The sequence below is a fragment of the Bufo bufo genome, chromosome 4 (genome assembly GCF_905171765.1).
Source record: "Bufo bufo chromosome 4, aBufBuf1.1, whole genome shotgun sequence".
NCBI lineage: Eukaryota > Metazoa > Chordata > Amphibia > Anura > Bufonidae > Bufo > Bufo bufo.
Window position 1 is genome coordinate 26,625,290 of NC_053392.1, and position 26,233 is coordinate 26,651,522.

At 48.9% G+C, this 26,233-nt stretch overlaps 1 protein-coding gene across 2 annotated transcripts in view; it reads right to left on the reverse strand.

Moving 5' to 3' along the window:
* The window catches only part of LOC120997073 (putative methyltransferase DDB_G0268948), a 76,910-nt gene extending 65,594 nt beyond the window's left edge, over positions 1-11,316 (reverse strand). The window contains exon 1 of one of the 2 annotated variants that reach the window (XM_040426981.1): positions 11,175-11,316. The gene's annotated coding sequence lies outside the window, so the exon portion shown is untranslated. Of the gene's footprint in view, positions 1-11,165 lie in introns of both variants that reach the window. The other variant, XM_040426980.1, reaches the window with a different exon arrangement.
* Between the last annotated feature and the right edge of the window lie 14,917 nt (positions 11,317-26,233).

The following is a 26,233-nucleotide window of genomic DNA, read 5'->3' on the forward strand; positions in this document are numbered from 1 at the left end:
CTGAAATGGCTGATAACAGGGGGCAATGGATTGTGTTCTCCTGTCCTACAGTCGTCCTCTCCTCAGCCTGAAATGTCTGATAACAGGGGGCAATGGATTGTGTTCTCCTGTCCTACAGTCGTCCTCTCCTCAGCCTGAAATGGCTGATAACAGGGGCAATGGATTGTGTTCTCCTGTCCTACAGTCGTCCTCTCCTCAGCCTGAAATGGCTGATAACAGGGGCAATGGATTGTGTTCTCCTGTCCTACAGTCGTCCTCTCCTCAGCCTGAAATGTCTGATAACAGGGGGCAATGGATGGTGTTCTCCTGTCCTACAGTCATCCTCTCCTCAGCCTGAAATGTCTGATAACAGGGGCAATGGATTGTGATCTCCTGTCCTAGAGTCGTCCTCTCCTCAGCCTGAAATGTCTGATAACAGGGGGGCAATGGATTGTGTTCTCCTGTCCTACAGTCGTCCTCTCCTCAGCCTGAAATGTCTGATAACAGGGGGCAATGGATTGTGTTCTCCTGTCCTACAGTCGTCCTCTCCTCAGCCTGAAATGGCTGATAACAGGGACAATGGATTGTGTTCTCCTGTCCTACAGTCGTCCTCTCCTCAGCCTGAAATGTCTGATAACAGGGGGCAATGGATGGTGTTCTCCTGTCCTACAGTCATCCTCTCCTCAGCCTGAAATGTCTGATAACAGGGGGCAATGGATTGTGTTCTCCTGTCCTACAGTCATCCTCGCCTCAGCCTGATAACAGGGGGCAATGGATGGTGTTCTCCTGTCCTACAGTCATCCTCTCCTCAGCCTGAAATGTCTGATAACAGGGGCAATGGATTGTGATCTCCTGTCCTACAGTCGTCCTCTCCTCAGCCTGAAATGGCTGATAACAGGGGGCAATGGATGGTGTTCTCCTGTCCTACAGTCATCCTCTCCTCAGCCTGAAATGTCTGATAACAGGGGGCAATGGATTGTGTTCTCCTGTCCTACAGTCATCCTCGCCTTAGCCTGATAACAGGGGGCAATGGATGGTGTTCTCCTGTCCTACAGTCATCCTCTCCTCAGCCTGAAATGTCTGATAACAGGGGCAATGGATTGTGATCTCCTGTCCTACAGTCATCCTCTCCTCAGCCTGAAATGTCTGATAACAGGGGGCAATGGATTGTGTTCTCCTGTCCTACAGTCGTCCTCTCCTCAGCCTGAAATGGCTGATAACAGGGGGCAATGGATTGTGATCTCCTGTCCTACAGTCGTCCTCTCCTCAGCCTGAAATGTCTGATAACAGGGGGCAATGGATTGTGTTCTCCTGTCCTACAGTCGTCCTCTCCTCAGCCTGAAATCACTGATAACAGGGGGCAATGGATTGTGTTCTCCTGTCCTACAATCATCCTCGCCTCAGCCTGATAACAGGGGGCAATGGATTGTGTTCTCCTGCCCTACAGTCGTCCTCTCCTCGCCTCAGCCTGATAACAGGGGGCAATGGATTGTGTTCTCCTGTCCTACAGTCATCCTCTCCCCTGAAATGGCTGATAGACTGTATTCATCAGTCCTACAATGGCTGATAATAGTGGTTTCCAGACCTACAGTCAGACTTTTTCAGATAATGGTTTGTAGGGTTGGTCAGTGTGAGAATAGGTAGCTATGTACAGTACTTGGTGCATGTGTAAGGAGGAAAACTGTGAAGACCCCGACACCCAACTGTTCTGCAAACAAACATTCAGCTGGATGAGTGACGGATAAATGTGGTACACTCGACACCCAGTGGTTGTGATGTGAATTGCAGCCTCTCCAGGTTTGATATGATCTTGTGATATTGTAATGCGGTGTTTTCACGACAAATTGCATTCCTTACCCGAACTTTAGGTCAGTTTAGAGTGGACACCACTATACAATGGAACCCCAAGGCCAACAGGTGCCACTGTATTCCAAAAAATGAATTCCTGAAGGCGGCCTCCCAAAGTTAAGCAAAATCAATCGTCTTGATTCCAGATGCAACATTTTGCCCGACATACACTAGGCTTTCTCAAGTTATGTCACATCTCATATAAAGACGCCCAATTCTGCATAACTTGGGGTCCTGCCATCACCAATTCATTTATTAGACGATGGTATTTCCGGTCAGTTGGACCAAACCTTATGTGTATTGAGTGGTGTCCTGGGGTGGTGGAGGCTCTCTTTTTTGGAGTATCACAGCCCAATCAGGTTGGTATTGTAAGGTCTGAACCCCACTTGGGGCTTGGGCTTTATGCTTGTTGCAGATGTTAATCCTTTTGATCTGTAATGCTACACTGTCTGTGATTGGACTTTGTGTGGACAGTCATGACTAGGGGTGAGCCAATTTGATATTTTGAACTTCGAGTTCGAGAGGACTCCTGCATAATGGAAACCAGACTGATCCGTTATGCAGGCCATAGACTTCTATTATAACGGAATGCCTCTAAAGGCGTTCCGTCGTAGAATTGCGTTATGGTCCGTGGTAACTGAATCCATAACGCATTTCAGCTTATACCAAAACACAAACTCAAAGTTCAAAATATAAAAATTCGCTCATCCCTAGTCATGACCAAAAATATTCTGACTTTCACACAGTTTGCTGCATAAGCATTTTTAGATCTTTTTGTCAGATGTCTCTATAGTATATTGAAGTATAGTTATTTCATTTTTCAGTACTTTTTAAAAACTTTGACAAAGCTCTCAGGTTTATGCCAAGACTCAATCTTTCCAGTGTTGATCCTTCTTTTTCAAGACTTCGGCAGTTCGCCCATGCTGGAGATCAGCTTCTGGGACAAATTCTGACTGATCTCTGCTCGGAGTTTGTCACGATTTCTGTGTTTTTCTTTGTCCATCCCCTTTTTGAGGATCGACCACAGGTTCTCAATGGGGAGTTTTAGGCACTTATTGGAAATCGGGTGTAATAAGTCAGCAGCGAGCGCTATGCTGGAAGGAGAGAATCCATGCTGTGTGTGAAGCCGCTGGCGTCTCTACTTCCAATTTTGTCTCTTTTTTTTTGGTGCATAGAGGCGGATTTAGGCCACGCCTCTTTCACCGTCAATTCATACCTCTTTATCGTGACGCCACAATCCCTCGTCGGGGGAAGTTTTGTAAAACAGTTGGTAAATGTGGTGCAAAGTGTGTACGCCAGGATTTCGGTGAAAAATTCTCCCCAAGAAAATGGTGCATTTTCAATAGTACTTTAAATCTAAACAATGGGTCTTTGCAGAAATTGGATGGAATTGTCAAAAAAAAAGTTAAAACGCATGAAAAGCTTCTAACTGTACCATAGAAACATCTTTCAAAAAAAAAAACTTTGTGAAAACCAAAACTGTGAAAACCAATGTTTGTGTCCATCTGAAAACTTTAGATCACAGCCGCATTCTTGCACGGTTATGATCGTGCACAATATTTCCTGCCCGTCACCCCCATACTGGTTTAAAGGGAACCTGTCGGCATGAAAATGCAAAGTAAGCCACAAGCAGCAGGTTATAGAGCAGGAGGAGCTGAGCAGATTGATATATAGTTTTATGGGAAAAGATTCAATTTAATATGTCATTTATTGGATTTATATCCCAGCTGATTCTGGACTCTGAAGTCCCGGAGGTGGTCCTATCAGTGATGGACAACCTTCCCTCTAAGACTTCCTGCACACGAACGTGTGCGCCCCGTGATCGAATTTGTAGATCCGCAATACACGGGCGCAGTTATGTGGGCATTCCGCATCACGGATACAGACCCATTAACTTCAATGGGTCCGCAAATCCGGAACGGAAGCATGGAACGGAAACCCACGGAAGCACTACAGAGTGCTTCTGTCCGCAAAAAGATATAATATGTCCTATCTTTTTGCGGATCGCGGACGGGGCACACACGTTCGTGTGTAGGAGGCCTAAGAGTGTGTATAGAGAGATGGCTGTCACTGATAGGACCACCTCCTGGACCTCAAAGCCCAGAAAGAGCAGGAATTTCAATGTATAAATGACATGTTACACTGAGTTTTTTCCATAAAACTATAGTCAGGTCCATAAATAATGGGACATCGACAATTAAATTAAATGAACAAGATGTGCTTTACCTGCAGACTGTCAGCTTTAATTTGAGTTATTTACATCCAAATCAGGTGAACGGTGCAGGAATTACAACAGTTTGCATATGTGCCTCCCACTTGTTATGGAACCAAAAGTAATGGGACAGAATAATAATCATAAATCAAACTTTCACTTTTTAATACTTGGTTGCAAATCCTTTGCAGTCAATTACAGCCTGAAGTCTGGAACGCATAGACATCACCAGACGCTGGGTTTCATCCCTGGTGATGCTCTGCCAGGCCTCTACTGCAACTGTCTTCAGTTCCTGCTTGTTCTTGGGGCATTTTCCCTTCAGTTTTGTCTTCAGCAAGTGAAATGCAGCTCAATCGGATTCAGGTCAGGAGATTGACTTGGCCATTGCATAACATTCAACTTCTTTCCCTTAAAAAACTCTTTGGTTGCTTTTGCAGTATGCTTTGGGTCATTGTCCATGTGAAGCGTCATCCGATGAGTTCTGAAGCATTTGGCTGAATATGAGCAGATAATATTGCCCAAAACACTTTAGAATTCATCCTGCTGCTTTTGTCAGCAGTCACATCATCAATAAACACAAGAGAACCAGTTCCATTGGCAGTCATACATGTCCACGCCATGACACTACCACCACCATGCTTCACTGATGAGGTGGTATGCTTAGGATCATGAGCAGTTCCTTTCCTTCTCCATACTCTTCTCTTCCCATCACTCTGGTACAAGTTGATCTTGGTCTCATCTGCCCATAGGATGTTGTTCCAGAACTGTGAAGGCTTTTTTAGATGTCGTTTGGCAAACTCTAATCTGGCCTTCCTGTTTTTGAGGCTCACCAATGGTTTACATCTTGTGGTGAACCCTCTGTATTCACTCTGGTGAAGTCTTCTCTTGATTGTTGACTTTGACACACATACACCTACCTCCTGGAGAGTGTTCTTGATCTGGCCAACTGTTGTGAAGGGTGTTTTCTTCACCAGGGAAAGAATTCTTCGGTCATCCACCACAATTGTTTTCTGTGGTCTTCCAGGTCTTCTGGTGTTGCTGAGCTCACCGATGCGTTCCTTATTTTTAAGAATGTTCCAAGCAGTTGTTTTGGCCAGGCCTAATGTTTTTGCTATCTCTCTGATGGGTTTGTTGTGTTTTTTCAGCCTAATGATGGCTTGCTTTACTGATAGTGACAGCTCTTTGGATCTCATCTTGAGATTTGACAGCAACAGATTCCAAATGCAAATAGCAGACTGGAAATGACCTCTCGACCTTTTATCTGCTCATTGTAATTGGGATAATGAGGGAATAACACACACCTGGCCATGGAACAGCTGAGAAGCCAATTGTCCCATTACTTTTGGTCCCTTAACAAGTGGGAGGCACATATGCAAACTGTTGTAATTCCTGCACCGTTCACCTGATTTGGATGTAAATACCTCAAATTAAAGCTGACAGTCTGCAGGTAAAGCACATCTTGTTTGTTTTATTTCAAATCAATTGTGGTGGTGTATAGAGCCAAAAATTTTAGAATTGTGTCCATGTCCCAATATTTATGGACCTGACTGTATATCAATCTGCTCAGCTCCTCCTGCTCTATAACCTGCTGCTCAGACACCATGGCTAACGCGACAGGATCCCTTTAATTGCTTTTAACTATTGTGGTGGCAATTTATTACTTCAGTGATGTCATAAAGACTACGTCTGTGTGATTCTTGTACATTGTGGTTTTAGCGTCATGCCTATGAATGGTGTGCGTTATCTTTACGTAGGACTGCATGACCCTCGGACATATACGCCGTGAGTGTCTACAGTCTCACAACCATTAGTGAGAGGGATCCCAGGCTAGTAAGCCATTTCTGCCCTGTAAATAATTAGGTGAAATGGTTATCACAAGGCCAAATTCCTCTTGCAGTTTAAACTTCATCTCCTATTTCTCATCATTCGGAGCACAGGGAAAGGCAATGCTGTAACGCTGTACATTATACGTCTATTACAGGTGTTCTAAGACGCGTTTGACTTCATGGCGTTCTTCGGTCAGAGATGGAAACAGGCAGGTGTACGAGAAGAGAAGAGGAGGCAGCTCACACAGGCACAAAGTGGTTTGCATTAGGGAAGACAGCATCATCCTGGACTCACACACCCAGCGTCTATTAGGCCGCTGAATGGGTCCGCAATCCGAGCGATGCAGTGCGGACTGGAGGCATGGGTCGGAAGCCCACAGAAGCACTACTGAGTGCTTCCACGTGTTTTCTGTCTGTGCCTCCACACCACAAAAAAGTAGTGCGGATCGCAAACCCTATACCAGTGAATGGGTCCGCGATCCGCATGCAGAGGCCCCCGCGGTCGGTGCACATGCATTGCGGACCGCAATTTGCCATCAGCAGCACGGGCCCGGCCACACAGTAGGTGCTCTTTTAGATGGCTATCCTGTGGCTGCATTATGGCATGCAGGCTACCGTTACCAGTTCTGGTCCAACATGTAGCGTCAAATGTCCACCATTTCAGGACTAACAAAAATTCAGCAATTTTGGATGGTTGTTTTTTGCAATCGCAGAAATCCAGGCTTTCTTTCTATGAATGCTTTGTAAAAGGTCATTTTGCACCCCTATCCTCCAAGTTCATGCTGCTTTTTTAATACCCAGTACCCTGTTGGCCTAAGGGCTCATTCAGACGGCCGTATGCTATCCGCAAAAATGCGGATCCGTTTTTTTGCGGATTAGATGCTGACCCATTCACTTCTATGGGGCCCTTTTCTATTCCACGGTTCCGCAAAAAAAAAATGAAACATGTCCTATACTTGTCCGTAAAAATCAGGACATGGCCCCATTGAAGTCTATGGGTCCGCAAAAATACTGAATGCTATCCGTTTTTTGTGGATCCGTTTTTTTTGCGGATCCACAAAAAAACAGATAGCATTCAGTATTTTTGCGGACAGCATACGGCAGTCTGAATGAGCCCTTATTCACACATTAGTGTTTAGTCAGTACTTGATCAGTATTTTCCATCAGCGACTCTGAGCCAAAACCAAGGGCGGGTCAAAAAACAGAACGGGAGCAATTCTTTCCCTCGTACCATATCTCTGCAGCCTCCGCACCTTCCTCTGGCCAACAATCACTGATGGAAATCACTATTTAAATACTGACTGGGTGAAAGCGGCCTTACTCCCACGCTGGTGAATCATGGTCATTTCCTGCCAAGTTCTCCACAGACGGCACAGTGGAAAAAACTGATATCCTCCATTTTGGTCATTGTACAGACCAAACGCTCCCATAGAAGTCATTGTCACTGTGAAAACCATCAAAGTCTTATGTTGAGGGGCATGGTACAGTGGGGGGGGCGGGGGGGTCATTGTCGAGGGGCGGGCCGCTGTGGTGGTCATTGTCGAGGGGCGGGCCGCTGTGGAGGTCATGGTCGAGGGGCGGGCCGCTGTGGAGGTCATGGTCGAGGGGCGGGCCGCTGTGGAGGTCATGGTCGAGGGGCGGGCCGCTGTGGAGGTCATTGTCGAGGGGCGGGCCGCTGTGGAGGTCATTGTCGAGGGGCGGGCCGCTGTGGAGGTCATTGTCGAGGGGCGGGCCGCTGTGGAGGTCATTGTCGAGGGGCGGGCCGCTGTGGAGGTCATTGTCGAGGGGCGGGCCGCTGTGGAGGTCATTGTCGAGGGGCGGGCCGCTGTGGAGGTCATTGTCGAGGGGCGGGCCGCTGTGGAGGTCATTGTCGAGGGGCGGGCCGCTGTGGAGGTTACATAAGGGAGTGGGCTGCTGTAGAGGTCAATATTAAGGGGGCAAGGTGCTGTGGATGTCTTTGTTAAGCGGGCAGGAGACAGGCTGTTAAGGTTAAAGTTAAGAGGACGGGCTGCTGTGAAGGTCACAGTTAACAGAGTGAGGCACTGTTAAAGGGGCGGGTTGCTGTGGAGGTCAAAGTTAAGGGGGGGTCACTATTAAGGGGAGGAGAGGTCACTGTTATGGGGAACACTGTGGATATCTTTTAATCACACAAACATTAAATGAAATAGTCAAAATATACCCGTATATATGTCTGTCCATCTGTCTGCACCAAATTTGGCATATGGGTACATCGGGTACGCGGGAAGGTTTTAGGACGGGTCTCAGCTCTTAGGATGTACAGTATGGTAATGCAAATATGGCATCACATAAACCGTATTGGCCAATAGAAGCTTGAATGTCTTTCACTCATATCTTAACCGCAATACACACGGTCACATGACCCTTAGTGGCCAATAGAAGCTCGCTGGTCCTTCAGTCTTGACATACACACAGTTTTAAACCAGGTTTCCATAAGAACCCAGGCATTTTTCTTCACTGCTATAGATCACTTTTAAAAAGGGGGGGTGGAGGTCACTGTTCTGAGGAACACTAAGGCCCCTTTCACACGAGCGAGTTTTCTGCGCGGGCGCAATGTGTGACGTGAACGCATAGCACCCGCACTGAATCCTGACCATTCATTTCAATAGTCTGTGTACATGAGCGTTTTTTTTTTTTTAACGCATTAGTTCTGCGTTGCGTGAAAAACACAGCATGTTCTATATTCTGTGTTTTTCACGCAGCCCTGGCCCCATAGAAGTGATGTTGTTTGTAGACCTTCAGTGTCTATCACGCGCGTTGCATCTGCGTGGGGAAAACTGACTGAACTTAGGACACCTGACTGCGGCCGTGCCCTTAGGTTTCGGGTGAAAGACACGATCGCCAGACGAACAAAAGTTTGCAACTTTTACACAGGTCAATTATTGGGAACGAGGGTTCCTGCAAACGTTCATCCCTAATATTCGTGCCAATTATCAGTCCCTGTAAAGGACCTTTAGGGGGTAATGTAGGACATGCACGGCGCCACAAGGGCTGAGCGGTTTTGTCCGTTTGGTGGCATTTGGGACAAATTGATAAAGTGTTTGTGCCATTTTTCGTGTGGTTCGCATCAGTTTACATCCAGGGGCGGCCAAAGGTTTTGTGGGCAGAGCTGGGATTTAAGTCCGATTCACCATTGTGACTGGTTCTCCAGTCCCCGAGCGCAACCTGACGAAACCAGAAGACTCTAGACAGAGCAATCGCCACGAAATCTGTGCCTTCAAACCAAGCAAACCATGAAAAACAAGCGCCATCTTCTGACACAGAGCCCCCCCCCATGCGCCATCTTCTGACACAGAGCCCCCCCCCATGCGCCATCTTCTGACACAGAGCCCCCCCCCATGCGCCATCTTCTGACACAGAGCCCCCCCCCATGCGCCATCTTCTGACACAGAGCCCCCCCCCCATGCGCCATCTTCTGACACAGAGCCCCCCCATGCGCCATCTTCTGACAGAGCCCCCCCCATGCGCCATCTTCTGACAGAGCCCCCCCCCCATGCGCCATCTTCTGACACAGAGCCCCCCCCCCCCCATGCGCCATCTTCTGACACAGAGCCCCCCCCATGCGCCATCTTCTGACACAGAGCCCCGCCCATGCGCCATCTTCTGACACAGAGCCCCCCCCATGCGCCATCTTCTGACACAGAGCCCCCCCCCATACGCCATCTTCTGACACAGAGCCCCCCCATGCGCCATCTTCTGACACAGAGCCCCCCCCATACGCCATCTTCTGACACAGAGCCCCCCCCATGCGCCATCTTCTGACACAGAGCCCCCCCCATGCGCCATCTTCTGACACAGAGCCCCCCCCATGCGCCATCTTCTGACACAGAGCCCCCCCCATGCGCCATCTTCTGACACAGAGCCCCCCCCATGCGCCATCTTCTGACACAGAGCCCCCCCATGCGCCATCTTCTGACACAGAGCCCCCCCCCATGCGCCATCTTCTGACACAGAGCCCCCCCCATGCGCCATCTTCTGACACAGAGCCCCCCCCATGCGCCATCTTCTGACACTGAGCCCCCCCCATGCGCCATCTTCTGACACTGAGCCCCCCCCCATGCGCCATCTTCTGACACAGAGCCCCCCCCATGCGCCATCTTCTGACACTGAGCCCCCCCCCCCCACCCCACCCCCAAGGTCTGCGCAGATCGGGAAACCGGATCTGTTTTTCCGGAGCACTTGGTACCTGATCCGGCATTACGGCAAGTGTTCCGGAATTTTGGCCGGAGAAAATACCACAGCGTGCTGAAGACATCCTGAACGGATTGCTCCCATTCAGAATGCATTAGGATAAAACGGAGGCGTTTTTTTTTTCCAGTATTGAGCCCCTAGGACGGAACTCAATACCAGAAAAGAAAAACGCTGGTGTGAAAGTGCCCTGATCTGCTCCTTATCTACTGGCTTCCCTCCTGCCGGACAATGGCGCCAAGGCTATACTGGGACTTTTTTGGCGGCATGGTTTGATTTTACCAGCGGGAGTCCACAATACTGCGCACAACTCGTGGGGGGGGTCACTTATCACTGGCCAGCGCTTTATGCAGGTCTTTGTTACCTCCTGCGCAGGGCTCGTCATAAATTAGGTGCATCCTTGGCAGTCTGTGCACCTCGACTGAAGGTTACTCCAGCCCCCGAGTAGATTTCCATCGTCACTTACACCTGAAAACGGGTATAAATGACTTCGCCTGGGCTGACGGCCCCGTGTCTCCCCAGTAAAAACACGCCACTGTGTAAAGGGTCACACGATGGGGGGAGGTGCAACTTTTTTTTTTTTTACATCAACACCACCAGCCGTAAGGTGCCACGAAAAATGACCCCCCCCCCCCCCCCCAATGTATTCTGGTGGACTGCAGCTGCGACAAGGGTTAAAATTAATCAGTAGCGCCACAAAAAGTCACAGTAAGGGCTCGTTCACACGTCCGCAAATGGGTCCGCATTCGTTCCGCAATTTGCAGGACGCAACACACCACGGACGTGTGAATGGAGCCTGAGGGCTCGTTCACACTGACGCGTGCTGCCTCTTGCCGGATTGTGGACCGCTTCCGTAGTGTTTCGTATCTCCGGACCCATTGAAGCGAACGGGTCCACATCCGTGATGCGGAAAGCACACGGAACGGCGCACATGTATTGCGGATTCGCTATACGCCAACGGGCAGCACGCGTTCGCGTGAACGAGCCCTAACTCCGTACATTCACACGGAGCAGATGGAAATCCTACGTCACAGCCTGACGGAAAAGGCTTCTTCAGTCATCTCCCAGGTGTGAATGCGCCCTACACAGCTCACCTGACGTACAGTTACTGCATTCAGCCCGCTGCTCTACTGCGCAGGTGCGACTGGCCGTTTCGTCTGTGGTTAATGTGAACGAGTCAGACTCAGTGGTACTTATACAGGCGAGGGTTGTGTCTGAGCTCCATGCACCGTAAGGACCTTGTGATGTCACCCGGTCACATGACATGTGGAAGTTGGGTAATGTAACGTTACACCCTCAGTCACTCACGGGGCTCAGGGTGAGGAGCACTTGGAATGTCACATGACCCTGTGACATCACCAGGTCCCTGTGGTGCATGGAGATCAGACAAAGAAGACGGTTCCACTCCTGGAAACGTCCAAATCACGGAAGCGAGCGGCAGATGAGAGGTTTACGCAGAATGAGATGTGACAGGAAACCTGCGTCCTAACAGCCGGAAAGTGTGAGGTGCTCTGTGGAGCTGAAGTGAGACGTTGCTATCCTTGCACACCCCCCCGCCCTGTGCCTGCAGTTGGTATGATCCGGCTGTGGAGGAAATGACAGGGTGTGAGGCCAGTCCTGAGGTGACCTGTCTGGGAGGTGGTGACATGAAATCTCGCGCAGCCGCAGTATCGCCGACTGCCTGTGCCTGTCCGATACTACGGCTCCTGAGGGCAGCAGCCTCAATAGTATCACTGGGCATGCGCCGAGCCCAGTGACCTAATCAGAGCGCTGCTGCCCTCAGGAGCCGTAGGATCGGACAGGCGCAGGCAGTCGGCGATACTGCGGCTGCGCGAGATTTCATGCGCAAGAAAGGATGGAGCAAGGTTCGTCTGTTGAATAAATGCTATGACGTAGAGGAGGGGGCGGCTCCGATGTGGGAGGAAATGTATTTATGAGGCGGCGGGCTGGGCACTGCAGGGGGCGTTACTGGGCTCCAGAGGAATAGCGCCCCTCTGGGCACCGCGGAGGTTCATTAGCAGAACCCAAAAATCGCTTTTTCATCTAAATGACAACATGTCAGCCGTCATACACAACATGATATTCATTACTACTTAACCCCTTAAGGACTCAGCCCTATTTCACCTTAAGGACCAGGCCATTTTTTGAAAATCTGACCACTGTCACTTTAAGTGCTGATAACTTTAAAACGCTTTGACTTATCCAGGCCGTTCTGAGATTGTTTTTTCGTCACATATTGTACTTCATGACACTGCTAAAATTGGGTCAAAAAAGTAAATTTTTTTGCATAAAAAAATACCATATTTACCAAACATTTTTAAAAATTTGCAAATTTCAAAGTTTCAGTTTCTCTACTTCTGTAATACATAGTAATACCCCCAAAAATTGTGATGACTTTACATTCCCCATATGTCTACTTCATGTTTGTAGCATTTTGGGAATGATATTTTATTTTTTGGGGATGTTACAAGGCTTAGAAGTTTAGAAGCAAATCTTGAAATTTTTCAGAAATTTACAAAAACCAAATTTTTAGGGACCAGTTCAGGTCTGAAGTCACTTTGCGAGGCTTACATAATAGAAACCACCCAAAAATGACCCCATTCTAGAAACTACACCCCTCAAGGTATTCAAAACTGATTTTACAAGCTTCGTTAACCCTTTAGGTATTGCACAAGAGTTATTGGCATATGGGGATGAAATTTGAGAATTTCATTTTTTTGCCTAATTTTCCATTTTAACCCATTTTTTCCACTAACAAAGCAAGGGTTAACAGCCAAACAAGACTGTATCTTTATTGCCCTGACTCTGCAGTATACAGAAACACCTCATATGTGGCAGTAAACTACTGTACGGGCACACAGTAGGGCGTAGGGGGAAAGGTGCGCTGTATGGTTTTTGGAAGGCAGATTTTGCTGGACTGTTTTTTTGACACCATGTCCCATTTGAAGCCCCCCTGGTGCACCCCTAGAGTAGAAACTCCATAACAGTGACCCCATCTAAGAAACTACACCCCTCAAGGTATTCAAAACTGATTTTACAAACTTTGTTAACCCTTTAGGTGTTGCACAAGATTTAATGGAAAATAGAGATACAATTTCAAAATTTCACTTTTTTGGCAGATTTTCCATTTTAATATTTTTTTCCAGTTACAAAGCAAGGGTTAACAGCCAAACAAAACTCATTATTTATGGCCCTGATTCTGTAGTTTACAGAAACACCCCATATGTGGACGTAAACCGCTGTACGGGCACACGGCAGGGTGCAGAAGGAAAGGAATGCCATACGGTTTTTGGAAGGCAGGTTTTGCTGGACTGTTTTTTTTGACACCTTGTCCCATTTGAAGCCCCCCTGATGCACCCCTAGAGTAGAAACTCCAAAAAAGTGACCCCATTTTAGAAACTACGGAATAAGGTGGCAGCTTTGTTGGTACTAGTTTAGGGTACATATGATTTTTGGTTGCTCTATATTACACTTTTTGTGCGGCAAGGTAACAAGAAATAGCTTTTTTGGCACGTTTTTTTTTTTTTGTTATTTACAACATTCATCTGACAGGTTAGATCATGTGGTAATTTTATAGAGCAGGTTGTCGCGGACGCGGCGATACCTAATATGTATACAATTTTTTTTATTTATGTAAGTTTTATACAATAACTTCATTTTTAAAACCAAAAAAAGTTTTAGTGTCTCCATAGTCTAAGAGCCATAGTTTTTTCAGTTTTTGGGCGATTATCCTGAGTAGGGTCTCATTTTTTGCGGAATGAGATGACGGTTTGATTGGCACTATTTTGGGGTGCATATGACTTTTTGATCGCTTGTTATTACACTTTTTGTGACGTAAGATGACAAAAAATGGCTTTTTTTACACCGTTTTTATTTTTTATTTTTTACGGTGGTCACCTGAGGGGTTAGATCATGTGATATTTTTATAGAGCCGGTCGATACGGACGCGGCGATACCTAAAATGTATACTTTATTTTTATTTATGTAAGTTTTACACAATGATTTCATTTTTGAAACAAAAAAAAATCATGTTTTAGTGTTTCCATAGTCTAAGAGCCATAGTTTTTTCAGTTTTTGGGCGATTATCTTGGGTAGGGTATGATTTTTGCGGGATGAGATGACGGTTTGATTGGTACTATTTTGGCGTACATGTGACTTTTTTGATCACTTTTATTACCTTTTTTGGGAAGTAAGGTGGGCAAAATTTCAATTTTCTCATAGTTTTTATTTTTTTATTTTTATGGTGTTCACCGTGCAGGTAAAGTAACATGACCGTTTTATAGATCAGGTCGTTACGGACGCGGCGATACCTAATATGTGTAGTGTATTTTATTTTTTTAATTTTTATTCAGTGATGAATGTTTTTTTTTTTATCTTAACTTTTTTCACTTTTTTTTACTTTTTTTTTTACCCAGACCCGCTTGGTTCTGGAAGATCCAGTGGGTCTGATGTCTGTATAATACAGTACAGTACAATATATATTGTTCTGTACTGTATTTTACTTACACTGAACAGATCTATGCCTTTTAGCACAGATCTGTTCAGCACCATGGACAGCAGGACGCCTGAGCAGGCGTCCTGTTGCCATGGGAACCTTCCCCGTCTGCTCAGAACTTCGCAGACGGGGAAGGGTAAGCACAGGGCTGAGGGGGGCTGTCGGGGGGCTCTCTCCCTCTCCATCGGGGGGCTGCAAAGGCACAGCAGCCCCCCGATAGAGAGGGAGGGAGCTCCCTGACCGACGACAGTTAACTTTTTCCATACAGCGGTCCGTACGGACCGCGGTATGGAAAGGGTTAAACGGCTGACATCTGCACAGATGTCAGCCGTTTATACCAGGGTGCCAGCAATGTGCTGGCACCCTGGTATACCCACTAGAAGCCAACGATCGTTCATGGGGAGGCGGGCGGGGGATCGCGATCCCGCCTGCCGCACCGCCCGCCTCCCGCAACGCCCCCACCGCCTGCGACATCCCCCCCGCACTACCCGCCGGCATCAAATCATGCAGGGGTGCAGGGGGGGTGAAAAATATTGATTATATGCACTCAAAAGTTTCTGATCTCCGCGGTCAGGGACCGCGGGGATCAGAAACTGCAAAAAGCGCAGCAAAGCGCAGGTCTGAATTGACCTGTGGTTTGCTGCGATCGCCGACACGGGGGGGTCACATGACCCCCCCTGGCGTTGTCACAGGATGCCGGCTGAAGGATTTCAGCCGAAATCCCGTTCTGATTAACCCCTGGGGCGCCGGAATACTGATTTCAAGTTAGGACGTACCGGTACGCCCTGAGTCCTTAAGGGGATGAGGGGTTGTCCGAGTTATTTTTTTTTTGTTCTTTCTATATTCCTAACTAGGCAAATATAACAACTTTCCAATTAACTCCCTTTATCTGCAGTGCCTGGTTTATCAGATTTGACTGAGGGTCACATGACCTGTGATGTCAGCTTCTCTCCCTGCTCTGATGATGTTTGTGCACAAGCCTGGAGATGTCACTGTGCTGGCCACGCCCCCTGCACTGTCGGCTGCTGCTTATTGCTCTCTCCTAGGATTCTTAACCCCTTCAGCTGCACACACTGCGTAGCTGCAGCAGTGACAATGCTGGACACTGGAGCTGACAATCTAGAGAGAGCATTGCACAAGAAGGTAGGGGGAAGATCCTGTATGTATTAGCAGTGTCATTATACAGCTGGGACTTGTAGTCCTACACATACAACATGCTGCAGAGTCTCCCAGCAGGCAGACATGTCACTCAGGGCAGCTTTTGTGTCCACTCCCTTAGCAGTGTCATTGTACAGCTGGGACTTGTAGTCCTACACATACAACATGCTGCAGAGTCTCCCAGCAGGCAGACATGTCACTCAGGGCAGCTCTTGTATCCACTCCCTTAGCAGTGTCATTATACAGCTGGGACTTGTAGTCCTACACATACAACATGCTGCAGAGTCTCCCAGCAGGCAGACATGTCACTCAGGGCAGCTCTTGTATCCACTCCCTTAGCAGTGTCATTATACAGCTGGGACTTGTAGTCCTACACATACAACATGCTGCAGAGTCTCCCAGCAGGCAGACATGTCACTCAGGGCAGCTCTTGTGTCCACTCCCTTAGCAGTTTCATTATACAGCTGGGACTTGTAGTCCTACACATACAACATGCTGCAGAGTCTCCCAGCAGGCAGACATGTCACTCAGGGCAGCTCTTGTGTCCGCTCCCTTAGTAGTGTCATTATACAGCTGGGACTTGTAGTCCTACACATACAACATGCTGCAGAGTCTCCCAGCAGGCAGACATGTCACTCAGGACATCTCTTGTATCCACTCCCTTAGCAGTGTCATTATACAGCTGGGACTTGTAGTTCTACACATACAACATGCTGCAGAGTCTCCCAGCAGGCAGACATGTCACTCAGGGCAGCTCTTGTATCCACTCCCTTAGCAGTGTCATTGTACAGCTGGGACTTGTAGTCCTACACATACAACATGCTGCAGAGTCTCCCAGCAGGCAGACATGTCACTCAGGGCAGCTCTTGTGTCCGCTCCCTTAGCAGTGTCATTATACAGCTGGGACTTGTAGTCCTACACATACAACATGCTGCAGAGTCTCCCAGCAGGCAGACATGTCACTCAGGGCAGCTCTTGTATCCACTCTCTTAGCAGTGTCATTATACAGCTGGGACTTGTAGTCCTACACATACAACATGCTGCAGAGTCTCCCAGCAGGCAGAGATGTCACTCGGGGCAGCTCTTGTGTCCACTCCCTTAGTAGTGTCATTATACAGCTGGGACTTGTAGTCCTACACATACAACATGCTGCAGAGTCTCCCAGCAGGCAGACATGTCACTCAGGGCAGCTCTTGTATCCGCTCCCTTAGCAGTGTCATTATACAGCTGGGACTTGTAGTCCTACACATACAACATGCTGCAGAGTCTCCCAGCAGGCAGACATGTCACTCAGGGCAGCTCTTGTATCCACTCCCTTAGCAGTGTCATTATACAGCTGGGACTTGTAGTTCTACACATACAACATGCTGCAGAGTCTCCCAGCAGGCAGACATGTCACTCAGGGCAGCTCTTGTATCCACTCCCTTAGCAGTGTCATTATACAGCTGGGACTTGTAGTTCTACACATACAACATGCTGCAGAGTCTCCCAGCAGGCAGACATGTCACTCAGGGCAGCTCTTGTGTCCGCTCCCTTAGCAGTGTCATTATACAGCTGGGACTTGTAGTCCTACACATACAACATGCTGCAGAGTCTCCCAGCAGGCAGACATGTCACTCAGGGCAGCTCTTGTATCCGCTCCCTTAGCAGTGTCATTATACAGCTGGGACTTGTAGTCCTACACATACAACATGCTGCAGAGTCCCCCAGCAGGTAGACATGTCACTCAGGGCAGCTCTTGTATCCACTCCCTTAGCAGTGTCATTATACAGCTGGGACTTGTAGTCCTACACATACAACATGCTGCAGAGTCCCCCAGCAGGCAGACATGTCACTCAGGGCAGCTCTTGTATCCACTCCCTTAGCAGTGTCATTATACAGCTGGGACTTGTAGTCCTACACATACAACATGCTGCAGAGTCCCCCAGCAGGCAGACATGTCACTCAGGGCAGCTCTTGTATCCACTCCCTTAGCAGTGTCATTATACAGCTGGGACTTGTAGTCCTACATATACAACATGCTGCAGAGTCTCCCAGCAGGCAGACATGTCACTCAGGGCAGCTCTTGTATCCGCTCCCTTAGCAGTGTCATTATACAGCTGGGACTTGTAGTCCTACACATACAACATGCTGCAGAGTCTCCCAGCAGGCAGACATGTCACTCAGGGCAGCTCTTGTATCCACTCCCTTAGCAGTGTCATTATACAGCTGGGACTTGTAGTTCTACACATACAACATGCTGCAGAGTCTCCCAGCAGGCAGACATGTCACTCAGGGCAGCTCTTGTACCCGCTCCCTTAGCAGTGTCATTATACAGCTGGGACTTGTAGTTCTACACATACAACATGCTGCAGAGTCTCCCAGCAGGGAGACATGTCACTCAGGGCAGCTCTTGTATCCGCTCCCTTAGCAGTGTCATTATACAGCTGGGACTTGTAGTCCTACACATACAACATGCTGCAGAGTCTCCCAGCAGGCAGACATGTCACTCAGGACAGCTCTTGTATCCTCTCCCTTAGTAGTGTCATTATACAGCTGGGACTTGTAGTCCTACACATACAACATGCTGCAGAGTCTCCCAGCAGGCAGACATGTCACTCAGGGCAGCTCTTGTGTCCGCTCCCTTAGCAGTGTCATTATACAGCTGGGACTTGTAGTCCTACACATACAACATGCTGCAGAGTCTCCCAGCAGGCAGACATGTCACTCAGGGCAGCTCTTGTGTCCGCTCCCTTAGCAGTGTCATTATACAGCTGGGACTTGTAGTCCTACACATACAACATGCTGCAGAGTCTCCCAGCAGGCAGACATGTCACTCAGGGCAGCTCTTGTATCCGCTCCCTTAGTAGTGTCATTATACAGCTGGGACTTGTAGTCCTACACATACAACATGCTGCAGAGTCTCCCAGCAGGCAGACATGTCACTCAGGGCAGCTCTTGTATCCGCTCCCTTAGCAGTGTCATTATACAGCTGGGACTTGTAGTCCTACACATACAACATGCTGCTGATTTTCCCAGCAGGCAGACATGTCACTCAGGGCAGCTCTTGTATCCGCTCCCTTAGTAGTGTCATTGTACAGCTGGGACTTGTAGTCCTACACATACAACATGCTGCTGATTCTCCCAGCAGGCAGACATGTCACTCAGGGCAGCTCTTGTATCCGCTCCCTTAGTAGTGTCATTATACAGCTGGGACTTGTAGTCCTACACATACAACATGCTGCAGAGTCCCCCAGCAGGAAGACATGTCACTCAGGGCAGCTCTTGTATCCACTCCCTTAGCAGTGTCATTATACAGCTGGGACTTGTAGTCCTACACATACAACTAGCTGCATTGTCTCCCAGCAGGCAGACATGTCACTCAGGGCAGCTCTTGTATCCACTCCCTTAGCAGTGTCATTATACAGCTGGGACTTGTAGTCCTACACATACAACATGCTGCAGAGTCCCCCAGCAGGCAGACATGTCACTCAGGGCAGCTCTTGTATCCACTCCCTTAGCAGTGTCATTATACAGCTGGGACTTGTAGTCCTACACATACAACATGCTGCAGAGTCTCCCAGCAGGCAGACATGTCACTCAGGGCAGCTCTTGTATCCACTCCCTTAGCAGTGTCATTATACAGCTGGGACTTGTAGTTCTACACATACAACATGCTGCAGAGTCTCCCAGCAGGCAGACATGTCACTCAGGGCAGCTCTTGTATCCACTCCCTTAGCAGTGTCATTATACAGCTGGGACTTGTAGTCCTACACATACAACATGCTGCAGAGTCTCCCAGCAGGCAGACATGTCACTCAGGGCAGCTCTTGTACCCGCTCCCTTAGCAGTGTCATTATACAGCTGGGACTTGTAGTCCTACACATACAACATGCTGCAGAGTCTCCCAGCAGGGAGACATGTCACTCAGGGCAGCTCTTGTATCCGCTCCCTTAGCAGTGTCATTATACAGCTGGGACTTGTAGTCCTACACATACAACATGCTGCAGAGTCTCCCAGCAGGCAGACATGTCACTCAGGACAGCTCTTGTATCCTCTCCCTTAGTAGTGTCATTATACAGCTGGGACTTGTAGTCCTACACATACAACATGCTGCAGAGTCTCCCAGCAGGCAGACATGTCACTCAGGGCAGCTCTTGTGTCCGCTCCCTTAGCAGTGTCATTATACAGCTGGGACTTGTAGTCCTACACATACAACATGCTGCAGAGTCTCCCAGCAGGCAGACATGTCACTCAGGGCAGCTCTTGTGTCCGCTCCCTTAGCAGTGTCATTATACAGCTGGGACTTGTAGTCCTACACATACAACATGCTGCAGAGTCTCCCAGCAGGCAGACATGTCACTCAGGGCAGCTCTTGTATCCACTCCCTTAGCAGTGTCATTATACAGCTGGGACTTGTAGTCCTACACATACAACATGCTGCAGAGTCTCCCAGCAGGCGGACATGTCACTCAGGGCAGCTCTCGTATCCACTCCCTTAGCAGTGTCATTATACAGCTGGGACTTGTAGTCCTACACATACAACATGCTGCAGAGTCTCCCAGCAGGCAGACATGTCACTCAGGGCAGCTCTTGTATCCGCTCCCTTAGTAGTGTCATTATACAGCTGGGACTTGTAGTCCTACACATACAACATGCTGCAGAGTCTCCCAGCAGGCAGACATGTCACTCAGGGCAGCTCTTGTATCCGCTCTCTTAGTAGTGTCATTATACAGCTGGGACTTGTAGTCCTACACATACAACATGCTGCAGAGTCCCCCAGCAGGTAGACATGTCACTCAGGGCAGCTCTTGTATCCACTCCCTTAGCAGTGTCATTATACAGCTGGGACTTGTAGTCCTACACATACAACATGCTGCAGAGTCCCCCAGCAGGCAGACATGTCACTCAGGGCAGCTCTTGTATCCACTCCCTTAGCAGTGTCATTATACAGCTGGGACTTGTAGTTCTACACATACAACATGCTGCAGAGTCTCCCAGCAGGCAGACATGTCACTCAGGGCAGCTCTTGTATCCACTCCCTTAGCAGTGTCATTATACAGCTGGGACTTGTAGTTCTACACATACAACATGCTGCAGAGTCTCCCAGCAGGCAGACATGTCACTCAGGGCAGCTCTTGTATCCGCTCCCTTAGCAGTGTCATTATACAGCTGGGACTTGTAGTCCTACACATACAACATGCTGCTGATTCTCCCAGCAGGCAGACATGTCACTCAGGGCAGCTCTTGTATCCGCTCCCTTAGTAGTGTCATTATACAGCTGGGACTTGTAGTCCTACACATACAACATGCTGCAGAGTCCCCCAGCAGGTAGACATGTCACTCAGGGCAGCTCTTGTATCCACTCCCTTAGCAGTGTCATTATACAGCTGGGACTTGTAGTCCTACACATACAACTAGCTGCAGAGTCTCCCAGCAGGCAGACATGTCACTCAGGGCAGCTCTTGTATCCACTCCCTTAGCAGTGTCATTATACAGCTGGGACTTGTAGTCCTACACATACAACATGCTGCAGAGTCTCCCAGCAGGCAGACATGTCACTCAGGGCAGCTCTTGTATCCACTCCCTTAGCAGTGTCATTATACAGCTGGGACTTGTAGTCCTACATATACAACATGCTGCAGAGTCTCCCAGCAGGCAGACATGTCACTCAGGGCAGCTCTTGTATCCGCTCCCTTAGCAGTGTCATTATACAGCTGGGACTTGTAGTCCTACACATACAACATGCTGCAGAGTCTCCCAGCAGGCAGACATGTCACTCAGGGCAGCTCTTGTATCCACTCCCTTAGCAGTGTCATTATACAGCTGGGACTTGTAGTTCTACACATACAACATGCTGCAGAGTCTCCCAGCAGGCAGACATGTCACTCAGGGCAGCTCTTGTATCCGCTCCCTTAGCAGTGTCATTATACAGCTGGGACTTGTAGTCCTACACATACAACATGCTGCAGAGTCTCCCAGCAGGCAGACATGTCACTCAGGGCAGCTCTTGTATCCACTCCCTTAGCAGTGTCATTATACAGCTGGGACTTGTAGTTCTACACATACAACATGCTGCAGAGTCTCCCAGCAGGCAGACATGTCACTCAGGGCAGCTCTTGTATCCACTCCCTTAGCAGTGTCATTATACAGCTGGGACTTGTAGTCCTACACATACAACATGCTGCAGAGTCTCCCAGCAGGCAGACATGTCACTCAGGGCAGCTCTTGTACCCGCTCCCTTAGCAGTGTCATTATACAGCTGGGACTTGTAGTTCTACACATACAACATGCTGCAGAGTCTCCCAGCAGGGAGACATGTCACTCAGGGCAGCTCTTGTATCCGCTCCCTTAGCAGTGTCATTATACAGCTGGGACTTGTAGTCCTACACATACAACATGCTGCAGAGTCTCCCAGCAGGCAGACATGTCACTCAGGGCAGCTCTTGTACCCGCTCACTTAGCAGTGTCATTATACAGCTGGGACTTGTAGTTCTACACATACAACATGCTGCAGAGTCTCCCAGCAGGGAGACATGTCACTCAGGGCAGCTCTTGTATCCGCTCCCTTAGCAGTGTCATTATACAGCTGGGACTTGTAGTCCTACACATACAACATGCTGCAGAGTCTCCCAGCAGGCAGACATGTCACTCAGGGCAGCACTTGTATCCGCTCCCTTAGCAGTGTCATTATACAGCTGGGACTTGTAGTTCTACACATACAACATGCTGCAGAGTCTCCCAGCAGGCAGACATGTCACTCAGGACAGCTCTTGTATCCTCTCCCTTAGTAGTGTCATTATACAGCTGGGACTTGTAGTCCTACACATACAACATGCTGCAGAGTCTCCCAGCAGGCAGACATGTCACTCAGGGCAGCTCTTGTATCCGCTCCCTTAGCAGTGTCATTATACAGCTGGGACTTGTAGTCCTACACATACAACATGCTGCAGAGTCTCCCAGCAGGCAGACATGTCACTCAGGGCAGCTCTTGTATCCACTCCCTTAGCAGTGTCATTATACAGCTGGGACTTGTAGTTCTACACATACAACATGCTGCAGAGTCTCCCAGCAGGCAGACATGTCACTCAGGGCAGCTCTTGTATTCACTCCCTTAGCAGTGTCATTATACAGCTGGGACTTGTAGTCCTACACATACAACATGCTGCAGAGTCTCCCAGCAGGCAGACATGTCACTCAGGGCAGCTCTTGTATCCACTCCCTTAGCAGTGTCATTATACAGCTGGGACTTGTAGTTCTACACATACAACATGCTGCAGAGTCTCCCAGCAGGCAGACATGTCACTCAGGGCAGCTCTTGTATCCGCTCCCTTAGTAGTGTCATTATACAGCTGGGACTTGTAGTCCTACACATACAACATGCTGCAGAGTCCCCCAGCAGGTAGACATGTCACTCAGGGCAGCTCTTGTATCCACTCCCTTAGCAGTGTCATTATACAGCTGGGACTTGTAGTCCTACACATACAACATGCTGCAGAGTCCCCCAGCAGGCAGACATGTCACTCAGGACAGCTCTTGTATCCGCTCCCTTAGCAGTGTCATTATACAGCTGGGACTTGTAGTCCTACATATACAACATGCTGCAGAGTCTCCCAGCAGGCAGACATGTCACTCAGGGCAGCTCTTGTATCCGCTCCCTTAGCAGTGTCATTATACAGCTGGGACTTGTAGTCCTACACATACAACATGCTGCAGAGTCTCCCAGCAGGCAGACATGTCACTCAGGGCAGCTCTTGTATCCACTCCCTTAGCAGTGTCATTATACAGCTGGGACTTGTAGTTCTACACATACAACATGCTGCAGAGTCTCCCAGCAGGCAGACATGTCACTCAGGGCAGCTCTTGTATCCACTCCCTTAGCAGTGTCATTATACAGCTGGGACTTGTAGTCCTACACATACAACATGCTGCAGAGTCTCCCAGCAGGCAGACATGTCACTCAGGGCAGCTCTTGTACCCGCTCCCTTAGCAGTGTCATTATACAGCTGGGACTTGTAGTTCTACACATACAACATGCTGCAGAGTCTCCCAGCAGGGAGACATGTCACTCAGGGCAGCTCTTGTATCCGCTCCCTTAGCAGTGTCATTATACAGCTGGGACTTGTAGTCCTACACATACAACATGCTGCAGAGTCTCCCAGCAGGCAGACAGGTCACTCAGGACAGCTCTTGTATCCGCTCCTTTAGCAGTGTCATTATACAGCTGGGACTTGTAGTCCTACACATACAACATGCTGCAGAGTCTCCCAGCAGGCAGACATGTCACTCAGGGCAGCTCTTGTGTCCGCTCCCTTAGCAGTGTCATTATACAGCTGGGACTTGTAGTCCTACACATACAACATGCTGCAGAGTCTCCCAGCAGGCAGACAGGTCACTCAGGGCAGCTCTTGTGTCCGCTCCCTTAGCAGTGTCATTATACAGCTGGGACTTGTAGTCCTACACATACAACATGCTGCTGATTCTCCCAGCAGGCAGACATGTCACTCAGGGCAGCTCTTGTATCCGCTCCCTTAGTAGTGTCATTATACAGCTGGGACTTGTAGTCCTACACATACAACATGCTGCAGAGTCTCCCAGCAGGCAGACATGTCACTCAGGGCAGCTCTTGTGTCCGCTCCCTTAGCAGTGTCATTATACAGCTGGGACTTGTAGTCCTACACATACAACATGCTGCAGAGTCTCCCAGCAGGCAGACATGTCACTCAGGGCAGCTCTTGTATCCACTCCCTTAGCAGTGTCATTGTACAGCTGGGACTTGTAGTCCTACACATACAACATGCTGCAGAGTCCCCCAGCAGGTAGACATGTCACTCAGGGCAGCTCTTGTATCCACTCCCTTAGCAGTGTCATTATACAGCTGGGACTTGTAGTCCTACACATACAACATGCTGCAGAGTCCCCCAGCAGGCAGACATGTCACTCAGGGCAGCTCTTGTATCCACTCCCTTAGCAGTGTCATTATACAGCTGGGACTTGTAGTCCTACATATACAACATGCTGCAGAGTCTCCCAGCAGGCAGACATGTCACTCAGGGCAGCTCTTGTATCCGCTCCCTTAGCAGTGTCATTATACAGCTGGGACTTGTAGTCCTACACATACAACATGCTGCAGAGTCTCCCAGCAGGCAGACATGTCACTCAGGGCAGCTCTTGTATCCACTCCCTTAGCAGTGTCATTATACAGCTGGGACTTGTAGTTCTACACATACAACATGCTGCAGAGTCTCCCAGCAGGCAGACATGTCACTCAGGGCAGCTCTTGTATCCACTCCCTTAGCAGTGTCATTATACAGCTGGGACTTGTAGTCCTACACATACAACATGCTGCAGAGTCTCCCAGCAGGCAGACATGTCACTCAGGGCAGCTCTTGTACCCGCTCCCTTAGCAGTGTCATTATACAGCTGGGACTTGTAGTTCTACACATACAACATGCTGCAGAGTCTCCCAGCAGGGAGACATGTCACTCAGGGCAGCTCTTGTATCCGCTACCTTAGCAGTGTCATTATACAGCTGGGACTTGTAGTCCTACACATACAACATGCTGCAGAGTCTCCCAGCAGACAGACATGTCACTCAGGGCAGCTCTTGTATTCACTCCCTTAGCAGTGTCATTATACAGCTGGGACTTGTAGTCCTACACATACAACATGCTGCAGAGTCTCCCAGCAGGCAGACATGTCACTCAGGGCAGCTCTTGTACCCGCTCCCTTAGCAGTGTCATTATACAGCTGGGACTTGTAGTTCTACACATACAACATGCTGCAGAGTCTCCCAGCAGGGAGACATGTCACTCAGGGCAGCTCTTGTATCCGCTCCCTTAGCAGTGTCATTATACAGCTGGGACTTGTAGTCCTACACATACAACATGCTGCAGAGTCTCCCAGCAGGCAGACATGTCACTCAGGGCAGCTCTTGTGTCCGCTCCCTTAGCAGTGTCATTATACAGCTGGGACTTGTAGTCCTACACATACAACATGCTGCAGAGTCTCCCAGCAGGCAGACATGTCACTCAGGGCAGCTCTTGTATCCACTCCCTTAGCAGTGTCATTATACAGCTGGGACTTGTAGTTCTACACATACAACATGCTGCAGAGTCTCCCAGCAGGCAGACATGTCACTCAGGGCAGCTCTTGTATCCACTCCCTTAGCAGTGTCATTATACAGCTGGGACTTGTAGTCCTACACATACAACATGCTGCAGAGTCTCCCAGCAGGCAGACATGTCACTCAGGGCAGCTCTTGTACCCGCTCCCTTAGCAGTGTCATTATACAGCTGGGACTTGTAGTTCTACACATACAACATGCTGCAGAGTCTCCCAGCAGGGAGACATGTCACTCAGGGCAGCTCTTGTATCCGCTCCCTTAGCAGTGTCATTATACAGCTGGGACTTGTAGTCCTACACATACAACATGCTGCAGAGTCTCCCAGCAGGCAGACAGGTCACTCAGGGCAGCTCTTGTATCCGCTCCCTTAGCAGGGTCATTATACAGCTGGGACTTGTAGTCCT